Genomic DNA, 19,194 nt, shown 5'->3' with positions numbered 1-19,194 from the left:
TACTTCTTGTCCTACTGTCAGTGGATGTGGAGACCAATTGATCACCATCCTCTTTTTGTAACAGCCTTTAACACAGTGATTCTCAAACTTTTGTACTGGTGACCCCTTTCACATAGCAAGCCTGTGAGTGCTACCCCCCTTATAAATTAAAAACACTTATTAAATATATTTAAAATCATTGTAAATGCTGGAGGCAAAGCAGGGCTTGGGGTGGAAGCTGACAGCTCACGACTCTCCACATAATAACCTCACGACCCCCTGGGAGGTCTCCACCCCCAGTTTGAGAACCCCTGCCATAACATGTTTGAACACTCTTCTCTGGTCTTCCCTTTTGCTCCGCTCCCACCCCAGTCTTTGTTCAAAACTAAATTTGCGGGCTGGACTGGTTTATGCCACGTCCACAGGTTCGGCTGATCATGGGTCCCACTGGCCGCGGTTTGCTGCTGCAGGCCAATGGGAGCTGCTGGACGTGGTGCGGGCTGAGGGATGTACTGGCCGCCACTTCCAGCAGCTCCCATTGGCCTGGAGCAGCGAACTGCAGCCCGTGGGAGCCACTATCGGCCAAACCTGCAGACACGGCAGGTAAACAAACCAGCCCGACCTGCCAGGGGCTTTCCCTACACAAGTGGTGTCCCAAGTTTGGGAAACACTGCCTTTCCTAATGGTTCCTAACTTTGTTAGCTTTTTTGACTGCCATTTCATATTGAGTGAATGTTTTCAGGAAACTATCCACAAAGACACCAAGCTCTCATTTTTGACTGGTAACAGCTAATTAGGAACCCATCATTTTTTTTTGTATAGTTGGGATTATATTTTCCAATGTGTATTACCTTGCATTTATCAGCATCAAATTTCATCTGCCATTTTGTTACCCAGTCATCTAGTTTTGTGAGTTCCCTTTGTTACTCTTTGCAGTCTGCTCTGGACTTAATTATCTTGAGTGATTTTTGTATCATTCACAAATGTTGCCACCTAACTGCTTACTCATTTTTTCCAGATCATTTATGAATATGAGGAACAGAACTGGTCCCAGTTTTTATCCCTTGAAGACCCTGCTGTTTAACTCTCTCCATTCCATTCATTCCTATCCTTTCCTTTCTGGTTACTGATTCATGAGAGGACCTCCTCTCTTTTCCCATCATTGCTTACTTTGTCTAACAACCTTTGGTGAGAGACCTTGTAAAAGGCTTTCTGAAAGTCCGTGTAGACTATGCCCATTGGATTGCCCTTGTCCACATTCTTATGGATTAGTGACGTATGATTTTCCTTAACAAAAACCATTTTGACTCTTCCCCAACATATCACGTTCATCTATGTGTCTGATAATTCTGTTCTTTACTACAGTTTCAACCAATTTGTCTGGTACAGAAATTAGGTGTATCATCCTGTAATTGCCTGTAATTGTAATCACCTCTGGAGCTTTTAAAAAAAACAAAGTGTCACATTAACTATCCTCCGGTCATCTGGTATAGAGGCTGATTTAAGTGATAGGTTACAGATCACAGTTGTTAGTTCTCAATTTCATATTTGAGTTCCTTCAGAACTCATGGGTGAATGCCATCTGGTCCTGGTGACTTATTACTGTTTAAATTTATCGATTTGTTCCAAAACCTCCTCTACTGACATCTCAATCTTCCTCAGATTTCCAAACAGAAAGGCTCAGGTATGGGAATCTCCCTCACATCCTCTGTAGTGATGATGGATGCAAATCATTCATTTAGCTTCTCCACAATGTGCTTGTCTTTCTTGAGTGCTCCTTTAGTACTTTGGTTGTCCAGTGGCTTCACTGATTGTTTGGCAGGCTTTCTGCTTCTGACGTACTTAAAAAAATTTACCGTTAAGTTTTTGTGTGTCAAACAGATTTGTTCTCTGGTCGACAGTGAGCCATTGATAACTACTCTTTGAGTACAGTTCTTCAAACAGTTAGGAATCCACTTGATAGTAATTTCATCTAGACCACAATTCCCTACCTGGCTCAACATGTACATGTTCGTAAAACACCTCTAGAAAACCTTCTCAACAGACATTTTTAGCCTTACACTGCAAGTGTCAAATTTCAGGTATATGTGAAATGTACAGTAGCCCATGATTAAATGGTTCCTTGCTCCTCTGGATTTTTCTGTCCTATTGTGCAGAGATATATTTTATAGTGCATATTTTCTGCAGGAGAATGTTTTAAATGATCTAGAATGAAATAGCTCTTTCCTTTTTTACTGTACCATATTGGGGAGATTCATTACCATGCTGTTTATAGTCCTAGATGAACATCTGGATGCTATATTAATATTCAGTGAACAATATTTGTTGGGGTTTTTTTTATGTGTTGTAACCTATCAAAACTTTGCTAAGGAGTAATGGCACCATAGACATGATCCATTAGAAAACTTTAATAATCCTTTCAGTCTGCCTAAAACAGTGGCTAAAATATTCTTCCTCAATCAAAACACCAAGGATGTCACTGCTTACTTCCTCAATGGCTTCCTTTCAACTACTGTTGCATCAAGTAAAAGCTTCTTGAAGTAATCTGCCTACATTTCTTCTTTCATATGTTATCACTTTAAAATAACCCTCTTTGCCCCACCATTGAAACTTCTCCCACTTGTTTGCGTTCTCTAGACTGCCTGTTGTTTCTGGAACTCATTCTTATCCCAGTGCAAGAAGCATCCGCTTTCTCGTTTAAATCCCTCCTTGAAACTGCCTTCTTCAATGTGTACCATTGCTATCCCCACTCAGTAAAAGTGTTACCTCCTAATTATAAAACTTACAAAAGCTGTTTGATAAAACAGAACCATCATCTGGGTCATCTATAGCAGTTTGTGACTGGTTCAGCTGCTTGCCTATTTAGATTGTAATCTCCCAGGTCAGGAATTCTGATCCATATCTTCAGCGGGCATAAATTGGCATAAATTAATTTAAGTTAATGGAACTATGTTGATTCATGCCAGATGAGGGTCTGGCCCATCTCTGTCTTTGCGTCTTGTATTGGACTCCATGCACTTGAAGAAAAATGTAGTGATTTTGAGTTCATTTATTGCTGCTTAATATCGGCTTTCAGTTTTCTTAAGGCCCATGATTCATGCTGAGTAATTTTGGTATATGCTGTAACTTATCATGGGTCTGTTCATATGAGAAAGCTGAAAATAATTGTTGCAAACACTTTAACTGTATTATCAGAGCTATGTAACTCTAGCTGTAAAGGGGGATTGGAGATGGAAGTGGGGAGATTATTTAAAATCCTGTGAAGGCAAAGCACCATACAATTAATTATTGAACATTGTGGATTCATTATTATCCATAATCTTGTAGTATCAAGGTATGTGTTAGGCATTTAGGCCAGTTGAAAATTGGGGTTTTGCCAAAAAAAAATTTTCACAGAATGTGTCTGCTTTCTGAAGAAAATCTGACTTTTTAGTGAAAAAATAACCCCCTCTTCCTCTGAAGGAAATGATTCATTTTTTCATTTTTGTCATAATTTTCAAAAGGGTCTAGGATGGTCAAATGACCATTTTCCAACCAGCTGTATTAGGCACTTCACAATTGTGACATTCCCTACTTCACGATTGTGTACAATCTGGACTAATGGGCAGCTGTGTCCCCTCAACTTTCCAATCTGGGGGGCCATTTACACTGCTTTGCTGGGAGAACACCCACTCCTGGTCTGTTCACACACAGCCCTATGCATGCAAAATCACTCCCAACTGAATATATGACTAATTCTAGCCAGTGACTCCTGAATTATATTGCAGAGTCAGTCCCAGACTTATCCCCAGAAATGTGCATCTTGTACTGTCTAGCTCTTTCCTTCTCGACAATACAAGCTCATGGAAAGACCATCGTTTCATTAATAGAAAATGATATCCACAAACCCTGTTTTCCCAAATGGAGGCTCCCAACACTTCAATCCAAACTCACTTGCTTAGAAAAAACAATGCAACAAGTTTATTAACTACAGAAAAATTGATTTTAAGTGACTGTAAATACTGAGGCATAAAAGTCTGAATTGGTTACAAAGAAAGAAAAGACGTAGAATGCAAATTAATACCTAACTTAACAAGCTAAATGAACTTAAGCAAATGGATTTCTCTCACCATATAGTCACAGCAAACTGGCTGGATTCCTTCAGCCAGGACCACTCCCCAGTTCACTCATGCTTCCTTTGTCTTTCAGACATTGTTGATGCTGTGAATAGAGATGAGGGGAGAGAGGTAATTTAAGGCATCTGTTCCTCATTTTTATATATCATTTCAGCCTCTTTGAGAATCATCTCCAGCTGGGGTTCAGGCAACAGCCAGTCTATTAACATGGGAAGCCCCCTACAGTTTTGTTGCCAAGATGTAAATTTCTCACTTACACCCTTCTTCCTGCCAACAAATGGTTGCTCACCCATGTGATAATTCAGTGGTTTTCAAACTTTTTTTCTCGCAACCTAGTTGAAGAAAATTGTTGATGCCCATTACCTAATGAAGCTGGAAATTAGGGGTTTGGAGTGTGGGAGAGGTTCAGGGCTGGGGCAGAGGGTTGGGGTGTGGGGGTGAGGGCTGTGGAGTGGGGCCAGGAATGAGGGGTTTGGGATGGGGGACGGGGGTCTAGGCTGGGATAGGGGGTTGGGGTGCAGGCTCTGGGCTGGGGCCAGGAATGAGGGGCTTCAGGGTATGGGAGGGGGCTCTGGGCTTAGGCAGAGGGTTTGGGTGCAGGAGGGGATCAGGGCTTTGGACTGGGGGTGCATGCTTTAGGTTGGGGCTGGGGATGAGGGGTTTGGGGTGTAGGAAGTGGCTCTGGATTTTGAGGGGGGGATTTGAGCATGAGCTCACCTCAGGTGTCTCCCAGTCAGCAGTGCAGTGGGGGTGCCTGTCCTGGCACCACGGACTGCGCTGCACCCCTGAAGCAGCCAGCAGCAGGTCTGGCTCCTAGGCTGAGGCACGCAGTCAGCTCCATGCGGCTCTTGCCTGCAGGTACCCTCTCGGGTGCGGAGCCAGTGCTCAGGACAGGGGCAGTGTGCATATCCCCAGGGCCCCCTCACCTAGAAGCCGGACCTGCTGCTGGCCACTTCCGGGGCGCAGCATGGTGTCAGAACAGGTAGGAACTAGCCTGCCTTAGCTGGGCAGCACCGCTGACGGGACTTTTAATGGACTGGTCAGTGGTGCTGACCAGAGCTGCCGCGACCCACTACTGGGTCGTGACCTGCAGTTTGAAAACCACTGTGATAATTCATCTGATTTTGTTGACAGCTGGCTGAGGCATCAGTTTGCCTTTGTCTCTGAGGAACCTGTTTGGGCTGCTTCCCCATTTTTGGAATATGTCTTATAACATCATACAATAGAATCTTATAATTTAACATATAATGTTGCTACACATTTTATCAGGACAAAAATTATCAGTGAATTATATGTTTTCAAATGATACCGCACAAGGCATACTTTGTTCAAAATTTATCATAGTCTTGTAAAAGTGGTGAACATAGTACAATCAAAAAAAATATGGTACTTGCCTTTTAAATTTTAAATAGTATGCAACAAGTTGGGGAGCAGCAATCACTGAAAAGAGGAGAAGATGAGAAGGTCCAAGTAGTAGGCATGTGCACATCTTAGTGATTTAGGTGACATTTTTAAAGTGTATTTTTATTATTTAATTATCATTATGGCTTCACTCTTGTGGGCATTTAATAGTTTTAAAAAAAAAGTAAAGTCTTGATCCTCATAGTTTTGAAAGAAGTATTTATTGTTTCTTTAAATCTGTATCAGTAAGCCAGAAAGGTTGGGCCTGTGAAGATTCTAGGCAGAAGCTCTGCAATGAAGTAAGAAGAATGAGATAGAAAAGGTTTAGGGGCAATAGTGTTTTCCTTATTCCAATTCTTTCTTCAGCATTGGAAAGAAAGCATCTCTTGCTTGTACTCCTTTACCAGTATATGACAACAGCTAAACATACTAAAGCACTGAGATTTTTAATTGTTATTCCAGAGATCTTTCATGGACATGTAACATTAATTGTTGCAATAATTTCTCTTGTTTCGGACGTTGAACAAGGCTATTCTATCAGTCTACATGCTTCAGCAATAACAGAGGAGGTATAAGCTTCTCATCTATTTAAAGATATTACTCTTCAGACTAAAATGAGGATTAGAATTATTTATTTTTTGTTTTAGAAAAACATTGTGTGGGTTATTTCATAGCAGGAAAGTGTTCCCTAGTTGATAACATTGTGTTGGCATCCACACTGTGCCATATTGCAGGGTATATCACAAAAGAGGCATTCACATTTCCCATTGCCAGGAAACTGACATCTGGTTCATAATTTTCAGCATAGTTAGTGTGTCTCTTGGTATAACATCAATACAGCAAATCAAGCACTACAAAAGCTCAAAGTAGGAGATCAAAGGGAGACATGCTGAAATGTCAAACCTATTTTCTGTGTCATTAATTTCTAATTGTGTATTAAGAAAAAATTAACTGTTTTTACAACAGGATATATAAGTTCAAACTGAGAACTAATGGTCTAAAAAGAAATGGCAATTTTTGAATAGTAAAACATTATTCCCATGTGAGTGTTTTCCCCAATCATTGAGGTAATCTCTAGTACTGCCTGAATGTTAAGAAACCAGAGTAAACTTTAGAAACTCCTACTACTATGTGAAATGAATATTAATTAAAGAAAACAGTTGCTCTTGACTACAATATGTGAACTGCCTGTCGGCATAATGAGGCTTGACAGAGCACGGCAGGCATTTATGTTCTAACCAAAGCTTGTCCAATGGCCTTATGTTATCCCTATCAAAATATTTTTGAAGCATTTTTTTCCAAAGAAACTGAGATGCAGTAACTGCCTTTGAAGGTGTAAGCCCTATAATCCACCTCACAATGGACTTCAGCTTCAGTTCCCTAAATACTGATCTCTCCCTGAGAGATCTAAAAGTCCCAGTGGGCTTCTTCAAGCTTTTCTCTGTATTTTAAGAGCTATGATCATCCCTTCAGGGAATCATGTGATTTATTTGACCAGTTAGGGAAGGGGGGGAAAAAAACATAGCTTAAATTTTCAGTGTTAACTCTGGCATGTTTGCCCTAAACTCTTTAGGATCACTCAGTAATGACTAGAACTCAATTTGAGTAAGGGCATCAGAATCTGGATCCAAATACATTCTAAGGAATACTTTTCAGATACATTTCAAAAGCAGAGAGTTGTTAAGTTAGTCAAGTCATTTATTCACTGTAAATTCTAGACTTGGCTGTATTTATGGCTTACAGTTGAGCTAGCTAGTTCATTTATGGCCCATTCTGCAACCCTTATATGTTGATCTCAAAGAGACTACTCACATAAGTAAGTACAACTCAGCATGAGTAAGGGTTGCAGAATCAGGCCGTAAAATAACATACAATAATTATTTAAAAAATTATACCTAGATGTTCTATGTTCCAGGGGCAACGTGTCATGAATGACGTGTAAAAGAAGGTCCACCAATAGTTTGGACATATACTTTGTCTTATAGATGATTGCTGGTACAGAATTGGGCTGGTTATCTCCTCCTCAGTCCATCACTACAAAACTTCAGGAAATGTAATGTTCTTAGAACTGCTGAAGAATTAAAATGCTGTCCACAAAATGGGGCGGAAAGCTTCTTCCACTGTTCCTTCAACCTACATAAGGAGCAGGCACAGTGTGGCCCACTAGTTTTTGGTGAGTCAGTCAATCTCTATGTTCCTTTTTCCAATATGTAAAATGGGAATAATAGTATTTATCTGTCTAATTGAGTTATAACAAGACTTAATTATTTGTAAATCCTTGGCTGGAGGCCTTTCAGCGGTTCAATGTATTAGTATTTATTTATTTGAACAGAGAGTGAGTGAGTTTGAACTGCCTTAATCAAAGCAACGGAACATTTCCTTAAAATTAGCTCATGAGTTTTCCCAGTAGCAGGGGATATTTTTTTTATTAATGGCATATGGTAACACAAATGTTATCCTATGTATTTCCACTTTATCAGTCCTACTGAAACCACTCAAAACATATTTTGAAGGTACCAGTTGGCTTTCCTCTTATGATTTCAGTGGGACACCCCACAAAAAATAGGGAATGTTTATTTTCTTTTTAAGGTGCATTTACAGCTTGCCAAAAACTGAGAAACCACTCATTTTTTTAAAAAATATCTTTCTGTGCCATTACCTTATTGCTTTTATACAATGGATGAGGTAATTGAACTTTCATTCAGCAGTTCAACTAATAAAATGACTCCTCATATTTTACTATAGTACCCAGAGAAAATATTGGGTAAGTTATTCTTTATTATAATGTTCATTTTCCTTGTACTGCACTGCCCCTGGCCTTGGCATATTTCTTATGAGCTGTTGCTGGAAAATTCTCTGTGCTTGGCAGAAGGCAAAAATTTATGATATGCCTCTGAGCAGTACCGAGGCAAACAGCAAAAACTTTTATCCTTAATGCACTTTTGCAAGGCTCTCTTAAAATGTGCATCTGATCTGAAATTCCTGTTTTGTGAGTCAATATTGTTCTGACACTCCTTCACTAGCAAAAAACATGCCCTCTGTGGAATTCAGAAGCTGCATAATCCCATAAAACACAGATCAAATGTTTCTTATCTGCAAGGCATTCTAAAACAAGTCAGAAAACAAGAATGAATTACCCTTGGCCTTGTTAAGCCAGACGGTGATGTGTGGTATAAACATGGACCTTCATTATGCTGACTTTGGATAAGATGAGGACTTGTGCTTTAGCATCAACGACAACCTTGGTTTCTGGCTAAATATACACTACTAAAGTCAGTGTCATAAGCTTATGATGTGAATAAATACCTGAGATGTCTGCTAAATAATTCATCACATAAAAGAACATATTAGGGGTGACTTTCTTGGGAATATTATTTATGTAAATGTATTTTGCAATGAAGACAAGTTAGTTGCAGCTGGAAAGACTCTAGGATTTCTGTCTTCTCTTTTCCATCTGCTATGGGCCTGGTTTTTGTGATTGGTTGGTTGCCTTTCAAAGAGGCATAATTCTGTTACATTGAATAGAGTGTTCTGTGCCATACACCCGTGTGAATGGAGAATTGGACCCTAAATCTCAATTGATTATAGCAAAGTTTTCTTTAGCTATCCAGTGTCAAGGCTAACTTAAAAATTCAGGTCACACAATATAAAGGCATATGGTGCAGCATTGCTATATGACAGTAACTACCAGATTGTCTAATTTCACCCTAGTGGCCCCTCTTGGAAAACAATCACTCAATATTATCTATCCCCAAATGAGTACCATCTGAGTTACATCTCCATCAGCTGAGGCTTAAGACCAACCTACATGATCACATATAAGAGACATAAGAAAATAAGAACAACCATACTGGATCAGACCAAAGGTCCATCTAGCCCAAAATTCTATCTTCTGATACTGGCCAATGCCAGGTGCCCCAGAGGGAATGAACAAAACAGGTAATCAGGTGATCCATCCCCTGTCACCCATTTTCTGCTTCTGGCAACAGAGGCTAGGGACACAATCCCTGCCCATCCTGGTGAATAGCCATTGATGGACCTATCTTCCATGAATTTATCTAATTCTTTTTTGAACCCTGTTATAGCCTTGGCCTTCACAACATCCTCTGGCAAAGAGTTCCATAGGTTGAGAAAGTGAAAGAGAAAGAAAAAAATTCTCAAGGAGGGGCTGTCTTGAGGACACAGTGAGTGAGATCTCTAATAATATTTAATATTCCAGTGGAGGAAAACTAAGAAACTGAGGCCTTGGGTACACTTGCAAGCTAGAGCGCATTAAATCAGCCCCAGGCACCCTAACTCCCGATGTGTCCACACTAGCAAGGCATGTAAGGTGCCCGAACTCCATGGCTGAAGAGCCCTTGGTAATCCGCCTCCACGAGAAGCATAAATCTTGCTGTGTCCCAGCTGGAGCACTGCAGTGTCAGTGTGGATGCCCTGGTCTAGTAATGTGCTCTGATCAGCCTCTATGAAATGTCCCACAATGCATGTTCTAGCCACTCTGGTCATAATTTTGAACTCTACTGCCCTGCCCTCAGGCGACCAACCCTCAGACCTGCTCTTTAAATTCTCTGGGAATTTTGAAATTTCCCTTCCTGTTTGCTCAGCAAGGCGTGTAGTGCTCTCAGCGCATCTTTCCAGGTGAGCATGCCTCCACACGCCAGACGATCCCCAGTACGGAGCAGTGGCGAAGTGCTGGACCTCATCAGTGTTTGGGTGGAGGAAGCTGTCCAGTCCCAGCTGTACTCCAGTCATAGGAATTACGATACCTATGGGCAGATATCAAGGGCCATGATAGGGGCCATGACTGGGAAACAATGCAGGGTTAAAGTGAAGGAGCTGTGGAACGCCTACCACAAAGTGCAGGAGGCAAATTTGGGGATGACCCCACCTCCACTCCGAAGAGCACTATGGACACTTCAGATGCCGTGGCAGCCCAGAGTTCAAGAAGGCAGGAGGAGGAAAGTGGGAGAGAGGGTGCGGAGGAGGAGGGGGGACCAGAGCCAGAGAATGGCCCGGTATCCCTTTATTGCATTAAGTAAAAGATAGCATAGCCCAGGAAAGCAACAGGCACTGCAAATCAGTGCAACTTGCGTAGCAAACACAGGTGCCTACTAGCATTGGAACCACTGCACTTCATTCCCGTGCAAGGCCCCAAACATTACTGGTGGCTTTCAGCATTGAATTGCTCCCTCAAGGCATCCCTAATCCTTACAGCCATACACTGTGCCCCTCTAACAGCCCTGCTCTCTGGCTGTTCAAATTCAGCCTCCAGGTGTTGAACCTCCCTGGTCCATGCCTGAGTGAAGCTTTCACCCTTCCCTTCACAAATATTATGGAGAGTACAGCATGCGGCTATAACCGTGGGGATGTTGTCATCGGCCAGGTCCAGCTTCCCATACAGACAGTGCCAACAGCCCTTTAAGTGGTGAAAAGCACACTCAACTGTCATTCTGCACCAACTCAGCCTGTTGAACCATTCCTTGCTGCTGTTAAGCTCCCTGTGTATGGTTTATGAGCCATGGTATTAAAGGGTAAGCGGGGTCTCCAAGGACCACAATGGATATTTCAACTTCCCCTATGGTGATCTTCTGGTCTGGGAAGAAAGTCCCGGCTTGCAGCTTCCTGAAAAGGCCTGTGTGTCAAAAGATGCGTGTGTCATTCACCTTTCCGGACCAGCATGCGTTAATGTTCATGAAATGCCCATGGTGATCCACAAGCGCCTGGAGAACCATCGAGAAATAGCCCTTCCAATTTATGGAAGGCTAGGTGATCTGGTGCCAGAATTGGAATATGCATCCCATCTATTGCCCCTCCACAGTTAGGGAAACCCATTTGTGCAAAGCCAGCCACAATATCATGCACATTGCTCAGAGTCACAGTTCTTCTGAGCAGGATGCTATTAATGGCCCTGCAAACAATTCCAATGGTCGACTTCTCCACTCCAAACTGGTTAGCGACTGATAAGTAGCTGTCTGGAGTTGTCAGCTTCCATATTGCAATAGCCACATGCTTCTTCACTGGCAAGACAACTCTCAATCTCATGTCCTTGGGCTGGAGCGTGGGGGGCGAGCTCAGCACACAGTCCCATAAAAGTGGCTTTCCTCATCCGAAAATTCTGCAGCCCCTGCTCATCATCCCAGACTTGCATGATGATGTGATCTCACCACTCAGTGCTTGTTTCTCAAGCCCAAAAGTGGCATTCCACTGTGATGAGCATGTCCATGAATGACACAAGCAATCTCGTGTTGTATGCATTATGTGAGTCAACATCATCATCGGACTCCTCACTGTCTCTTTGTAGCTTAAGGAGTAACTCGATTGCAATTCGTGATGTGCTGGCAAGACCCATCAGCATATTCCTCACAAGTTCAGGATCCATTCCCACAGACCGAAAAGAAAGACAGAGCACTCAGTACAAAAACCATTGAAAGATGGTGCCAAATGTGGACAGAAGCACAGGGATTGCTGAGATGCGAAGCGATGCATCATGGGGCATTGGGACAGGATCCAGGATGCCTCGCAGCATCCTCCCACAAGCCACAGTGCCAGAATGGGAAGAGGTGCTCTGTGAGATAGCTGCCCATAAGTCACAGCTCCCAATGCAGCTGCAAGTGCCGCAAATGTGGCCATGCCACTGTGCTTGCAGCTGACAGTGTGCACACACAGCAGCGCTTTCCCTACTGCAGTCTCCGAGGGCTGATTTAACTCCTGGCACTCTACATCTGCAAGTGTAGCCAAGCCCTGGGTCATTTGAAGCCAGTAACAGCAGCGGTCCTCCATCAGTGTATTCCCACTATTTAAAAATATTAACTGTTTGAACACTAAAATGTTGTTGAGGGAATGCAGATCTCCAAACTTTTCCATCTTCCCACAGTCAGATTAACAGCATCCAAATATAACAGGCTGGGGGAGAAGCATTGTAAAAGAGATGGAGAGATCCATGAATAGAGTTCCCAAGATCATGGATTTTATTATAAAACAGGACAGGGTAGAGCACAAACTGAGTACTAAAGGCTGCCAAATTCAGCACTCAGTATCAATACACTGGACCTGGCAGTGTAATTTCCAGATGGAGTAGACATATCTGTGCTAACTCTGATTGAGCTAGAGTACTTACAATAGAAGTATAGCTGTGGTGGTGCAAGGAGTTAACTGACCCAAGTGTGATCCCATCTGAGAACATACATATGTATTTGAGGTGGCTAGCCACTCCCAGGGTACGTCTACACTATGGGATTATTCCGATTTTACATAAACCGGTTTAGCAAAACAGATTGTATAAAATCGAGTGCGCGCGGCCACACTAAACACATTAAATCGGTGGTGTGCGTCCACAGTCCGAGGCTAGCGTCGATTTCTGGAGCGTTGCACTGTGGGTAGCTATTTCATAGCTATCCCATAGTTCCCGCAGCCTCCCCCACCCCTTGGAATTTCCGGGTTGAGATCCCAGTGCCTGATGGGGCAAAAATCATTGTCGGGGGTGGTTCTGGGTAAATGTCGTCAGTCACTCCTTCCTCTGGGAAAGCAACGGCAGACAAGCATTTCGCGCCTTTTTTCCCTGGATTGCCCTGGCAGATGCCATAGCATGGCAATCATGGAGCCTGTTTTGCCTTTTGTGACTGTCACCATATGTGTACTAGATGCCGCTGACAGAGGCGATTCAGCAGCGCTACACAGCAGCATGCTTTTGCTTTTGCATGATAGCAGAGATGGTTACCAGCCATACTGTACCATCTACCATACCATAAATTGGTAATAAGATGATCATGGTTACCAGTCCTTTTGCACTGCACCATTTGCTGCTGTCATAAGTGCCCCTGGCTGAGATCAGCCAGGGGCACAAAAGCCAAAATTGGGAATGACTCCCTGAGTCAATCCCTCCTTTTTGTTATCTAAAAATAGAATCAGTCCTGCCTAAAATATGGGCAAGTGTACTAGAGAACCACTGTATCATAGAACGAGAGAGCACAGCTGCTCTGTGTCAGATCCAGCAGAAATTATGAGCTGTATGCTATTCACAGGGGGTGCTCCTGCAACAACCCCACCTGTTGATTCCGTTCTTCCCCCAACCTTCCTGTGCTACCGTAGCAGTGTCCCCCCACTTGTGTGATGAAGTAATAAAGAATGCAGGAATAAGACACAGTGACTTGTTAGTGAGAAATGAGTGGAAGGCAGCCTCCAGCTACTATGATAGTCCAGACAGGACATTAAGCAGTGTGGAGGAGAGGAGCCCAGCATCCCGCTGCTAGTCCAGGGACAATTGAATCTTTTATTTACACATGAAGGGTGGGGGCTGATGGAGCTCAGCCCCCTCTTGCTATGATGAAGACGGTTACCAGCCATACTGCACCATCTACCAGGAAAAATCAGGAGCTTTTTACACAGGCGCCCATGATTGACCTCACTGAATGCTAGTCGGCATGGTTACCAGTCCTTTTGCACTGCCCCATGTGCCAATAGGCTGATGATGACGATGGATATCAGCCATATTGCACCATCAGCCACCCATGGCGGGGGGGGGGGAAGCAAGGATGTTGGTGTTGAGTGCTGCAGCATCGCGTCTATCTGCAGCATTCAGTAAAGATAGGGTGACATGTAAAAGAGTCAAGAGAGGATTGTTTTCCCTTTCACTTCCGGGGGTGGGTGGGGGGGGGGCGTAAATTGCCGAGCTATGCCCTGAACCACCGCGGACACTGTGTTTGACCCTAGAAGCATTTGGAGCTCAGCCAAGAATGCAAATGCTTTTCAGAGACTGCAGGCACTGTGGGATTGCTTGAGTCCTCCAGTTCCCGCTCCAGTCCCCCCTCCATGAGCGTCCACTTGATTCTTTGGCTTTCCGTTACGCTTGTCACGCAGCAGTGCGCTGAGTCCCTGCTATGGCGTCTGTGTGGAGATTTTTTAGAAATGATTTTGAATTTCGTCTTCTGTAACGGAGCGCTGATAGAACAGATTTGCCTGCCCTTACTGCGATCACATCCGCATGGTCCATGCTGGAGCTCTTTTTTTATTTTGATTTCGGACTGCATCGCCACCCGTGCTGATCGGAGCTCCACGCTGGGCAAACAGGAAATATTCAAAAGTTCGCGGGGCTTTTCCTGTCTACCTGGCCACTGCATCCGAGTTCAGATTGCTGTCCAGAGCGGTCAGTGGTGCACTGTGGGATACCACCAGGAGGCCAATACCATCGATCTGCGGCCACAGTAACCCTAATCCGATATGCTAATTCTGATACTAGCGCTACTCCTCTCGTTAGGGAGGAGTACAGAAACCGGTTTAAAGAGCCCTTTATATCGATATAAAGGGCCTCTTAGTGTGGACGGATGTGGCGTTAAATCGGTTTTACGCTCCTTAAACCGGTTTAAATGCGTAGTGTAGACCAGGCCCCACACCCTGCACATCCATGACTACACTTCTATTTTTAGCATTCTAGCTCAATTAGAGCTAGCATGGGTATGTCTAACTAAGCTGGAAATTACACTGCCAGCTCCAGTGTACCCTCGGTTTAACTTGCACACACAAATATTGAAGTCATTTGGAATTATATGTGTAAATACCATGGGAGATTTTAGGCCAGATCCTCAACATCAGTGTTGCTCTATTGACATCAATCAATACCAGCTGAGGATCTGATCTTTTGGCTGTAACAACAACAAAATCTCTTGGCAAAAGATCTGAAAAACAAAGAGGAACTGAGTGTGGACTGAGTGTGGAGAAGCCTCCAAAATAGCCTTTTTAAGTATGTGATTCTTTAAGTATGTAGTATCTTAAAGTACCCAAGAAAGAGAACGAGAAGAGAATCTCCAAAATGCAGTCTGAAGTATTTTTGTCTCTTGTACTGTGTATAAGTCAGTCCAGGCTCAGCTGGTGAATTTTGACAGCTTTTTAAGAGATACCTCTCCAGTTCTAAGAATAAAAGCAACAACAAAAAGAATCTCAACCCCCATAACTGTACACTGTACATACTTTAGAGCCAAAGCAAAGTCTTTTAAAGTTAATGGAAAGACTTTCATTTACTTTGCTGAGCATTGGTTCAGAACTTTAAAAATGATTTTTCTATGAGAATCTGATCCAAATTTTGTGTTATAGTTTTGAATGTTACATTATTTGTTCCAGCTCCTACCACTGTTCACTGAGTGCCAGAATTACTTTCTATTGCTGTGGTATATCTCTAAAAACAGACAGATTTTATCAATAAATGTGTTTTTGTTGACAGCAGTTGTCCATTCTTTTACTCAATGTTCTATTTATGGGTTTTTCTGTTGCTTCCAGATCACTATATATCACAATACACTGGTTTTCAGTAATTATGTACTGATGAACAATAGGCAAAACTCTGAACGAAATATCTAATTTTTCAATCACTGATTTTGAGTGGCAGAATAATTGCAGAGTCCTTGAACAAGACTCCGAAGCTTAAACCATCAAAACATATTAAGAGGAAAAAAACGTATAGGTACATAGCACAGTAGTGTTTTTTATTTATTTCATTTATGTGCTAACATGGACTGCCTTCTCATATTATTAAGAGTCATATTCTGATAGCCTTAGTTCAGAGTCTCATTTCTGTTTTCAATGTTTTTGAAAGATTTTTTTCAATGTTCTTCATGATCCCCTGTGTTCCATTTTTTCATCCATCTGTTATAATCATTCTAGTGGAAAACAGCTTGATTTTGCTGTCTAATGAACTTGTCTGCCTTGATTTATATCTATTTTGCTGTGCAGTAACCTCAAACTCCTTAGAGCCAAGTATCAGAGGGGTAGCCATGTTAGTCTGGATCTGTAAAAAGCAACAGAGTCCTGTGGCACCTTATAGACTAACAGAAGTATTGGAACATAAGCTTTTGTGGGTGAATACCCACTTCATCAGAATCTGATACATCTACTCTCATTGAATATAATCTTATTACACAGATAATCCCATTGAATTCAATGGAACTAGTGAAGGAGTAAGGTATTACTCAATGTACATAAGGGTATTAGACATTTAAAAAACTTTCATAGCTTTCTAAGTTGAAGGGAGAAAGGCACTTGCAGCTGCAATCTTGTGGCAAGCATGGACACTTTCTTAAAAATGAAGTAATTCACGTTGGCAAATGTCATTCTTGTACTATTTGCTTTTAGCTTTTGAACTGAATTCACCTTATCTCTTCAATGTAGTTAATGTTAGCAGGGTCTGAAAGAGCTCTCTCCTGACAGCTAGTGTTGCATTGGGGGGAAAGACTTCAGGAGCAGACCATATTTATCTAGACACACCTACTCTGCCTAGGTGTTCAGCAGACAGACCTGTTTTGCCGAAGTGATCAGTTTTGGCTGGTTTGGGGTTACAACTTTAGTACTGAATGTATGGATAATGAAATGTTGTTATCCTCATTTGTAGGTCAGCAAAACTGTACTTAGCATGCTCTGATTGAGGGTGTCACCCTAAACTGAACCTCATTTGCTAAGCAGGGGGTAGCAATGTCAAATCCTAATGAAGATGATGGGATGGACTCTGATGGGATGGATTCTGGCTAAGGAGTCCAAGACACCATTTGACCCAGTGTTTAGAGACAGAGTTGATTGGACTTAACGGGGAGTTCTTCCTATTTGGTGATTCCTACAGCTGAAATCTGTGATGATAGGTCTAGGAGCTAAGTCTTAGAGCTGGGAGAGTATTGGAGTGAAAGACGATGAAGAGGTGGAAGCACAGAAGTTTCCCCACTATCCAATGAAATCACTGAGAACTGGGCTAACTATGGAAACCTCAGAATGCAGCACTGCAGAAGTGGCAGTGAGTGGTGGCAGTGAGCGGCCAACTGTGGCAGAGAGAGTGGTAGCAGCAGTGAGCCAGTTGCAGAGGTGGCAGTAGCAGCAGAGGCATTACTTGAAACCCCCTATTCAGAGGTGGGAGGTGGACCTATGTGAATGTACCTATGAGTAAGGTTATGATTTAGTCATGGAGATTGTGGAAGTCACAGAATCTGTGACTTCCAGAGACCTCCATGACTTCAGCCTGCTGCAGTCAGGCGCTACAGGGTCCCCCGCCGCTCACGGGGGCAGGGAGCTGCAGGGTATCCCTACCACCAGAGGCAATGGAGGCCCCCAGAACTCCAAGCTGCTGCAGGTGGTGGGGGTACCCTGCAGGTCCCCGTTGCCCTGTGTGTGTGTGCAGGGGGAGATCCTGGAACTCAGACATCTAATCCTCAGTGGAGCTCCCAGCTGCCCTGTAGCTGCCCCATCTTGGGTGATGTGGGGACCTGCAGATCCCTATTTTGTCACAGATGTTTTTAGTAAAATCACGGTCAGGTCACGGCTTCCATGAATTTTTCTTTAATGGCTGGGACCTGTCTGTGACTTTTTTACTGAAAATGTCCATGGCAAAATCTTAGCCTTATGTATGAACTCTAGGTCTTTGCTGTCTAAGGACAACTGACTGAGTGGAGTGCAATGACTGGAAAGGGAAGTGGTGTGTTAAAGGGACAGGAGGGATAGCTCAGTGATTTGAGCATTGGCCTGCTAAACCCAGGGTTGTGAGTTCAATCCTTTAGGGGGCAATTTAGGGATTAATCCTTCTTTAAGCAGAGGGTTGGACTAGATGATCTCCTGAGGTCCCTTCCAACCCTAATAAACCATGATTCTATGATGATACTTGCACATTGAAAGGTGGGAAACTGAGGCAAAGGACACTGCCTGGTGTACTGTGGGGTATACATTTGCTTATCAGTACATGCTTCTGAATCATGATTGTGGTGTTTTCCTAAATTAATGCTGGGTTCCCTTTCCTTTTTGGTAGAAGTTGTCCTTTTGTTATACACAGACTCAGTATTTGTGAGTGGAGAAGTATTGCCTCTTAGAGGCACCCAAGGGTGGTGTTTAGTTTTCAAAAGTTATTTGGTGGAGGTTTGAGCCAGTTCTGTTTTGTGTTGTTAAGAGGAACCCCTATATATGGAATCTGGCCCTTGTTGCTACTGACTCCACCTGGCACAAGGGTTACATTAATAAAAGGTGCAAGTGAGTTTTCACATTGAAAGATTGCCTCTAAACTTGTTTGTGTGAAGTAGATCTTACACCATGCTCCTGCTCTCCCCATCAAGCACTATGTACCCTTTCCCCTTTTTATTTTGTATTGTAAACAGTGAACAGTTATCTTGGGAGCTTGAAATTAATTTTCTTCCCATACTTACCCTTATCTACTGGAGAAAGCTCCAATTAAAGCACAGGAAAATGTCACTAACTTTAACATGGATGGGTTTGTTTTGGTTTTCTACTGTTTTTTACCATTGTTGTCTAATGTCAGCAAAGTACAGGGAACAAGATATTGTTCACTTGTATTGTCTCTTCTAGCTATGGTAGGAAACAGTAAAATATTATAGGATCATGAATCAACAGTGGCTATTTGAAGGAAGAGAGTTGTTTTTATTCTTAATTTCTTTGCTCTTGAATAGTAGAATTTTTTAAAATAGCTATTCCAGAGTCTCACTTTTTCTATCAAATTTAAACAAGTGATTTTATGTGTAAATTGTTCTATAATATGCTTTTAGCATCATTTTTTGTTGTGTGATGGATCATTAGGAATAGTAGTAAGAAATAGTATGGGTAGACACTCTGAATGCTTCCTAGATTTCTGTCAATGAAGTCAGACCTTAAAACAGCCGTTAAAATTCTTGGCCTCTCCTATGCAGAGAATCACATTTGTGCCGGACTGCTTGAGGTTTTTTGG

This window comes from Mauremys mutica, chromosome 6, assembly GCF_020497125.1.
Source record: "Mauremys mutica isolate MM-2020 ecotype Southern chromosome 6, ASM2049712v1, whole genome shotgun sequence".
Classification (NCBI taxonomy): Eukaryota; Metazoa; Chordata; order Testudines; family Geoemydidae; genus Mauremys; species Mauremys mutica.
This window is presented reverse-complemented; position numbering follows the sequence as displayed.